Raw genomic sequence first — 7,281 nt, forward strand, 5'->3', positions numbered from 1 at the left:
AAGGAAAGAGATGCTGAGGAAGCAGGCACTCCATGTCCCTGGGGAGCGTCCTTTAGGCAGAGTTATTCTCAAGCAAGAAGTAGACTATGAAGCAGCCTGAGGCAACAGCTGGGAACACTGTTTCTGCTTCTGAGGTAACAGCTGGCTCACCAGTGTCAGGCAAGAGAGTTGATGGAGCCCAGGAAGATCAAAGAAGATCCCGGTTGGGCAGAGGAGTCCTGAGTAGGGCTGGGGTCCTGAAAGGAGGATCACAAAAAAATTCCTGTGGCTTGGAGTGAACTCACCCACTTCTGAACTGTGTAACCTTCAGGTAGTCACTGATTTTCCCCAAGCAACCGACTTGTTCGATTCTGGAATTCCACATCCCTCTAAATAAGTAGCAAGGGTGCCTTGTAGGGCACAGTGCAGGGAAGGTTAGGGGGCTGTGCTGCCCGCAGGACCCTCTGCACCTAAGGTCACTCCCTCCAAAGAGGAAGAGGTTGAGTTCTTCTGATTGGATCACCCTCCACACCTCTTTCCTCTAGAAGATTTCCATGGCACCATCACCATCACCACAGTAACCTCAGGTGTCAGGTGTCAGACCTGCTGCCCTTCCTAGTGCGGCTTGCTGCAGCCAGGTGATTGCCTACCACCATAGACAGCTCGGGAAGGAGGAGGGACTCCACGGTGCTCTGTGCTGGCCCTTCACTAAGGGAGTAGACCAACCTGCAGAACTCTTTATGGAGCACTAGCCCAGGAACTCCAGAACTGTGCAATTGCACATAGGAACTTTCGTGTCCTATCTGTCTCTCCTTACTGGCCTCATCTTCTCAGGGGAACGTATCCGAGGGGCCTTCCCCAAGCACAAGAGTCTGTCACTACCCACGGCCCCCAGTCTCTGCCTTGACAGCCCCTCCTGGGAAAGGCAGGTAAGGAGAGATCCCTGCCCCTCCTTCTCTAGTAGGGCTCAGGCCACGGTGTCCAAGAGGATTAATCATTGATGGATTCACAGTTTCAACAGAGTGCAGCAACCACCCTTCTCAAGCCCCACCCCATCCCACTTTCAGGTCGGGGGGTGCGTGGAGTTGGGGGGCACCCAGAGCAGGGCGAGCAACCCGCTTGAGCCTGCAGGACACAGTGCCAGTGAAGTAGCTCTGCAGCAATCCTATACCCTTCGCTGGGCGAGCATGCTATCCCAGTTTGGCTGAAGCAGCATAGGCGGAGTGCTCAGGTAACAGACTGAGGCAGGGCACAACCAGCGTGAGTGCTGGACCTCCCGACATACCTTGGCCGGGTTCTCCTTGGGCTGGGGTGGCAGGGGTCGCCCCGGCCCCCCCCTCCCGCCGCCGCCGGGGCGCTCACTGGGCGGCGGGGCGCACTCGCCGGGGCCCCGCGTTCTGCCAGGCCTGGTCCATGTCCCCGCCCCGCCGCCGCAGCGGCTGCCGCACCCGCTCTTGCCACTCTCGGCCAGGTGAGGCCAGCAGCCTGGCCCGGCCCCTGGCGCCACGACCAATGGGCGCCACGGCCCCCTCCCCCCTCCTGTCCCCTGCGCGCCTGCCCGAGAGGCACAGAAGCCGTATTCAACTCCCTGGGGCGCAATATCGCGCCCCCGCCGCCCGCTCAACAAGGCCCATTTGTCTCCGATGGGCCAAGGGGACCATTGTCCTGCCGCCAGCCCCAGAAGGGAATAGAGGGTGCCTGGGGCTTGGTGGTAGTGTTGGGGAGGGGAGACTGGGCTCAGGAAAAAGGTGGTAGGACTACTTGCCAGGCTTTTATTGAGAGCACTGGAGCTCCTAGGCATCCAGTGAAATATAGGTCTTCCTAGCTCCCTCTGTGTAAGCCAGGAACACATTTTTGGTACCCAAGGAAAACAGATGAAGAAGAGCCAGGATTCCTGGGCCAACTCAGAGAAGGGGCTTGGCTCCAAAAGGTCCTGTCACTTAACCCGTTCAGCTAACTTCCCTTTGAATGATGCCCATTCCCAGGAGTGCTGGGCAATAAGGAAGTGGGTGCCTAGGTTCAGGCTGTCCTTCATCCCAAAGTAGAACCAAGAATGAGAGCTAATCTGGGATTAGCCCCAGTTGTGGGCAGTACAAAACCAGCTGGCTGTCCAGTAGAACATGGGCCACGTCAGAGCCCCACTGCCCCCGACATTTCTAGGCAATTCTGGAATGGGGAAAATTCCACATCAGCCTGGCTGCCAGGCATTCTTCCATATCTGATGGGCTTGCCTTTGTCCATGTCGGCCCTAGATATACATATACCGATGCAGGTCTGAGTCATCTCCTGTGCTACACGCTGTGACTCCAAAAGTCCCAACCCTTTGGTTCCTGCCTCCTCCATCTGCCATGCCAGGGCTGGCATTAGACAGAGCCCTCTCAGCCCACATATATAGTGAGACTATCAGTTTGGAGGACCCTGGGTTCTTGGGTCCACAAGCTACAGCCTGCTAAAACTCGTTCCTTCCTCAGGGTGGGTGCAGCCATTGTGACAGAATCATTCCCCATGTACAGAGCCAGTACAAAACAGGCAGGCCTGGCCATCAGGTCCTTAGCTTCAAGGAGGGCAGAGCCCAGTCTACCCCTTTGAGGGCATCACAGCCTTTGGGGAGTGGCTTTGGGAAGGGCATCCTGGGGAAGGACTGGTGCATGGACAGTTCCAGATAAGAGCTAGCAACGGAAGTAGTTGAAGTGAGGGGGAAAGTAGGACCCGGTAAGGCAGGTCCACAAAGGTTATAAGTTGGCATACCAGCAGTAGCTACACCTGGATGGAAATCTAGGCTATCACTACCAATAGGCCTCATCCCTCACCTCTCACCATCTGTATGGGCTAGTTTCATGTGTCAACTTGACACAACTAGAGTCATCAGAGAGGAAGGAGCCTCAGTAGAGAAAATGCCTCCATGAGATCCAGCTATAAGACACTTTCCCAATTAGTGATCAATATGGGAAGGTCAGTCCATAGTGGGTAGTGCCATCCTGGGCTGATGGTTCTGGGTTCTCTAAGAAGGTGGGTTGAGCAAGCCATGGGAAGTAAGCCAGTAAGCAGCACCCCTCTATGGCCTCTGCATCAACTCGGGCCTCCAGGTTCCCATCCTGTTTGAGTTCCTGTCCTGACTTCCATCAATAATGAACAGCAATATGGAAGTATAAGCCAAATAAACCCTTTTCTCCCCAACTTGCTTTTTGATCATGGTGTTTCATCGCAGCAATAGAAACTCTTAAGAAAAGTTGGTGCCAACATGGAGTATTGCTATGAAAGACCTGACCATGTTTTGGGGAGGACTATGGAATTTTAGACTAGAAAATCCATTGAGTGTTGAGAGCTCAGTGGAAAGTTCTTGAGGAGCTTCAAGGATAAAGCTGGAACAAGTTAGGTGGTGGTAGAACATACCTTTAATCCTAGCACTTGGGAGGCAGAGGCAGGCAGATTTCTGTGAGTTCAAGGCCAGCCTGGTCTACAGAGTGAGTTTCAGGACAATCCAGGACTGTTTCATAGAGACCCTGTTTCAAAACAACAACAAATGTTGAGAGCAGTGCAGATGGAGGCCTGCCTTGAGAAGTTTTAGAGGGAAATTTAAAGACTCTGGTGATTTGAAAAAAAATGGTCCCCAAAGGGAGCCATTAGGAGATGTGGCCTTGTTGGAGGAAGTGTGTCACTGTGGAGGTGGGCTTTGATGTCTCAAATATGCTCAAGCCACACACAGTGAGGCAGACTACTTCCTGTTGCCTGAAGGATCAGATGTAGCTCCTTCTCCAGCACTATGTCTGTCTGCATGCCACCAGGATGATAATGGACTAAACCTCTGAACTGTAAGCTGCCCAATTAAATGTTTTCTTTTATAAGAGTTGCTGTGGTTATGGTGTCTCTTCATAGTAATAGAAACCCTAAGAAAGAAGTTGGTACTAGGGACTGGGGTGTAGCTATGATAGGCTTTAATAGGTTTTCTGTAAGTAGATTAATGGGTTTCTTCTTTGACAAAGTAAGCCAGATCAAGCTGAATTGAAAGAGTAAAAGAACACGTTTTTTTTTTTCCAACTTTTTTTATTTGAATTAGAAACAGAATTGTTTTACATGACAATCCCAGTTCCCTTATCCCACCCATCCTCCCCTACCCGCCCCCAACAACACGTTTATTTTAACAAAGCAATTCCCACCTCTAGAGATCAAGGAAGAAGTCACACACCCAAACCTAAAGCAGGGAGCTTATATAGCCTGTAGGCAAGGGGTGATGATGTGTTCACCACAAGATGGATTTGTGCCCAAGTATAGTCAAAACCTGAGCACTTTAGGTGGGGACTTAGGCTGCTGGCAACTTCAGTGAAGAAGCTTCTGCAGCCACCAAGAATGTGAAACTGAGCTTTTTGGCCCTTTTCTTTCTTGGAGAGTCTCTGAGAGGGTGGGGTTTGGAGAGAGAGGAATGAGGCTTTCTGGATCAAGCAGGAGTGAACTTGAGGTTCCAGCCAAACAGGCCTTGCCATGCTTTTGTTTGAAGGAATATGGACCTTGGGACTGTGGGTTAGAAAGCAGTTGAGTACTTCATTTCATTCAGTACTTTAAACATATTTATTTTCATTTTATGTGCATTGGTGTTTTGCCTGTCTGTATGAGGGTGTTAGGTCCCCTAGACCTGGAGCTATTGATGGTTGTGAGCTACCATGTGGGTGCTGAGAATTGAACCTGGGTCCTCTGAATGAGCAGTCAGTGCTCTTAACCACTGAGTCATCTCTCCAGCCCCTGAAGTTGAGCACTTTAAGTGTTGCTTAATAGGCCATCCTAGTAAGAGCATGGAAGACAGTGGTGTTGAGTGTGATTTGGACTGTGGGTCCAAATCACTGGATCAAGAGGTTCAAGAGAAGAATGTTAGTATGTGGCTTAGAGATGGGTCTTGTGGTATTTTGGTGAAGAAAGTGGCTGCTTTTTGCCCTTGCCTGAGTCTTTAGCCTGAGGCTAAAGTGAAGACATTTGGATTAATTAATTCCATTGGTAGAGGAAATCTCAAAACAACCTAGTATATACTCTGTTGTGTGGTTGCTAGTGCTCGTGCTTATAAAGACTTATAATGAAAAGGAGCACGCTGAGCAAGGTAAAATACAAAATGTGAGCAAGGTAAAATACAAAATGTACAGATTGAGGAGAAAAGGGGCACCAGGAAGTGGAATGGAGATAAATTCTGTGTTCAAGTAGTAAATACATAAGAAATGGAATAACGGTAGTGGTGGCCTCAGGGCAAGATCACATCCAGCTAAGTTTCCAACTTGTGAAAAGGAATTACTGGAAAGCTTATTGGTAATGTACTTGGAAGGCAGTGGCTGGCAGATCTCTGAGTTTGAGGTTAGCTTGGTCTACAGATCCAGTTTCAGGACAGACAAGCTTAGGCAGGGAAGGAAACCATCAAAACCAGAAAGTTGGTGAAGATGTAACTGGACAAGGGGGCCATGTTCCAGCCCCAATAAGCAGCACTACTTGGTAGCTTTGGTCATGTTGTTCTGGAGTTAAGGATAGAAGAAAGGGGTGATGGAATTTGCATCAGAGACTAAGGAAACCCACTGAAGTCAGGCATGCATCAGGGATGTCCCTGCATGGAGACCTAAAGAGGCCTTTGTGTGAAACTGTGAAGTCTGGATTGCCTTGGAGACCTCAAGATGTTGGAGACATCAGAGCTGTGGGATACCTGCCTAGGAGAGCTACTAACAGGGAGTGGAACCAGCCCAAAAGAGGAAAGTGTGTTACAGTTAACAAAGCTGAAAGGAGCTGGATTTCTGAAGAGCACTTTTGACATCAGACACGGAGCTGCAAAGTTTGGAGTTTGTCCAGCTGATTTTCAGTCTTGCTTGGGTCCAGTATTTCCCACTCTGCTCCCTTCCTTTAGAATGGTAACATATCCTGTACCATTATATGTTGGAAGTATTTAATCTGCTTTTTTATTTTGATTTTACAAGGGATTACAATTAAGAGATTGCATGAATCTCAGAAGAGACTTTGAACTTTAGACTTGTAAGCTTGAAACTGTTAAACAAGACAATGGGGACTTTCAAAGTTGGACTGAATGCATTCTTGCATTACAATACGGCTCAAGCCTTTGAGGACCAGGGAGTGGAATGTGGTGGCTTCAAAGAAAACAGCCCCCAAAGGGAGAGGCACTATTAGGAGATGTGGCCTTGTTGGAGGAAGTATGTCACTCTAGAGGTGGGCGTTGAGGGCTCATTATTGCTCAAGCCATGCCCAGTGAAATAGAACACTTCCTGTTGCCTACAGGATCAGATGTAACTCCATCTCCTCTAAACTCCTCCAGCACCTGTCTGCCTGCATGCCACCATGTCCCACCAAGGCAATAATGGGCTAAACCTCTGAAACTGTAAGCCACCCAATTAAATGTTGTCCTTTGTAATAGTTGCTGTGGTCATGGTGTCTCTTGACAGGAATAGAAACCTGTGGTAGTCTGAATGTAATCGGTCCCCATAAGCTCATAGGGATTAGCACTATTAGGTGTGGCTTTATTGGAGTGGATATGGCTTTGTTAGAGGAACTGTGCCACTTTGGGGGTGGGATTTGAGGTCTCCTGTGCTCAAGATACCACTCAAGTGTTTCAGTTGACTTCCTGTTGCCTGCAAGATGTAGGATTCACAGCTACTTCTCCAGCACTGTGTCTGCCTGCATGCTGCCATATTCCCTGCCATGATACTGGACTGAACCTCTGAACTCTAAGCTGCCATATTTAATTATGTTTTCCTTTGTAAGAGTTGCTGTGGTCATGGTGTCACTTCAGAGCAGTAGAGACCCTAAGACAGACTCTATCAGGGCTATTTGCTATTTTGAATTAAGATTCTCTCATTCTGATCAGCTGGAGCTGAAGAGTCAGCCATGAATATAACTAAGGATCAGCACCACTGAAGAGAAACCTTTGCACTCCAGGGACAATTGATTCTCGTTAGCTGGAGCTAAAAATTAGCAATGACTCAGAAGACTAGAGCTGGGTGGTCATGGCACACACCTTTAGACCTAGCACTCAGAAGGCAAAGGCAGGTTGATCCCTGTGAGTTCTAGGACAGCCTGGTCTACACAGAGAAACCCTGCCTTGAAAAAACCAAAACCAAAACCAAACAAAAAGGCTATCGAACAGCATCACGGGTGAAATATTCCGGAAATATTTCCTGAGAGCACAAAGAAGCTGTGTTCCAGAGGTGGCCACAGTTGTATCTCATGTTGGCAGCTGAACTTGGTCATATGTAAGAGTCACCCAGGTGGTAGTGGTTTTGAAAGCATGAAGGAAGGGGCCATGGAGAGCAACTGAGGCTTGGC

The sequence above is a fragment of the Cricetulus griseus genome (genome assembly GCF_003668045.3).
Source record: "Cricetulus griseus strain 17A/GY chromosome 1 unlocalized genomic scaffold, alternate assembly CriGri-PICRH-1.0 chr1_1, whole genome shotgun sequence".
In the NCBI taxonomy this organism is placed as follows: domain Eukaryota; kingdom Metazoa; phylum Chordata; class Mammalia; order Rodentia; family Cricetidae; genus Cricetulus; species Cricetulus griseus.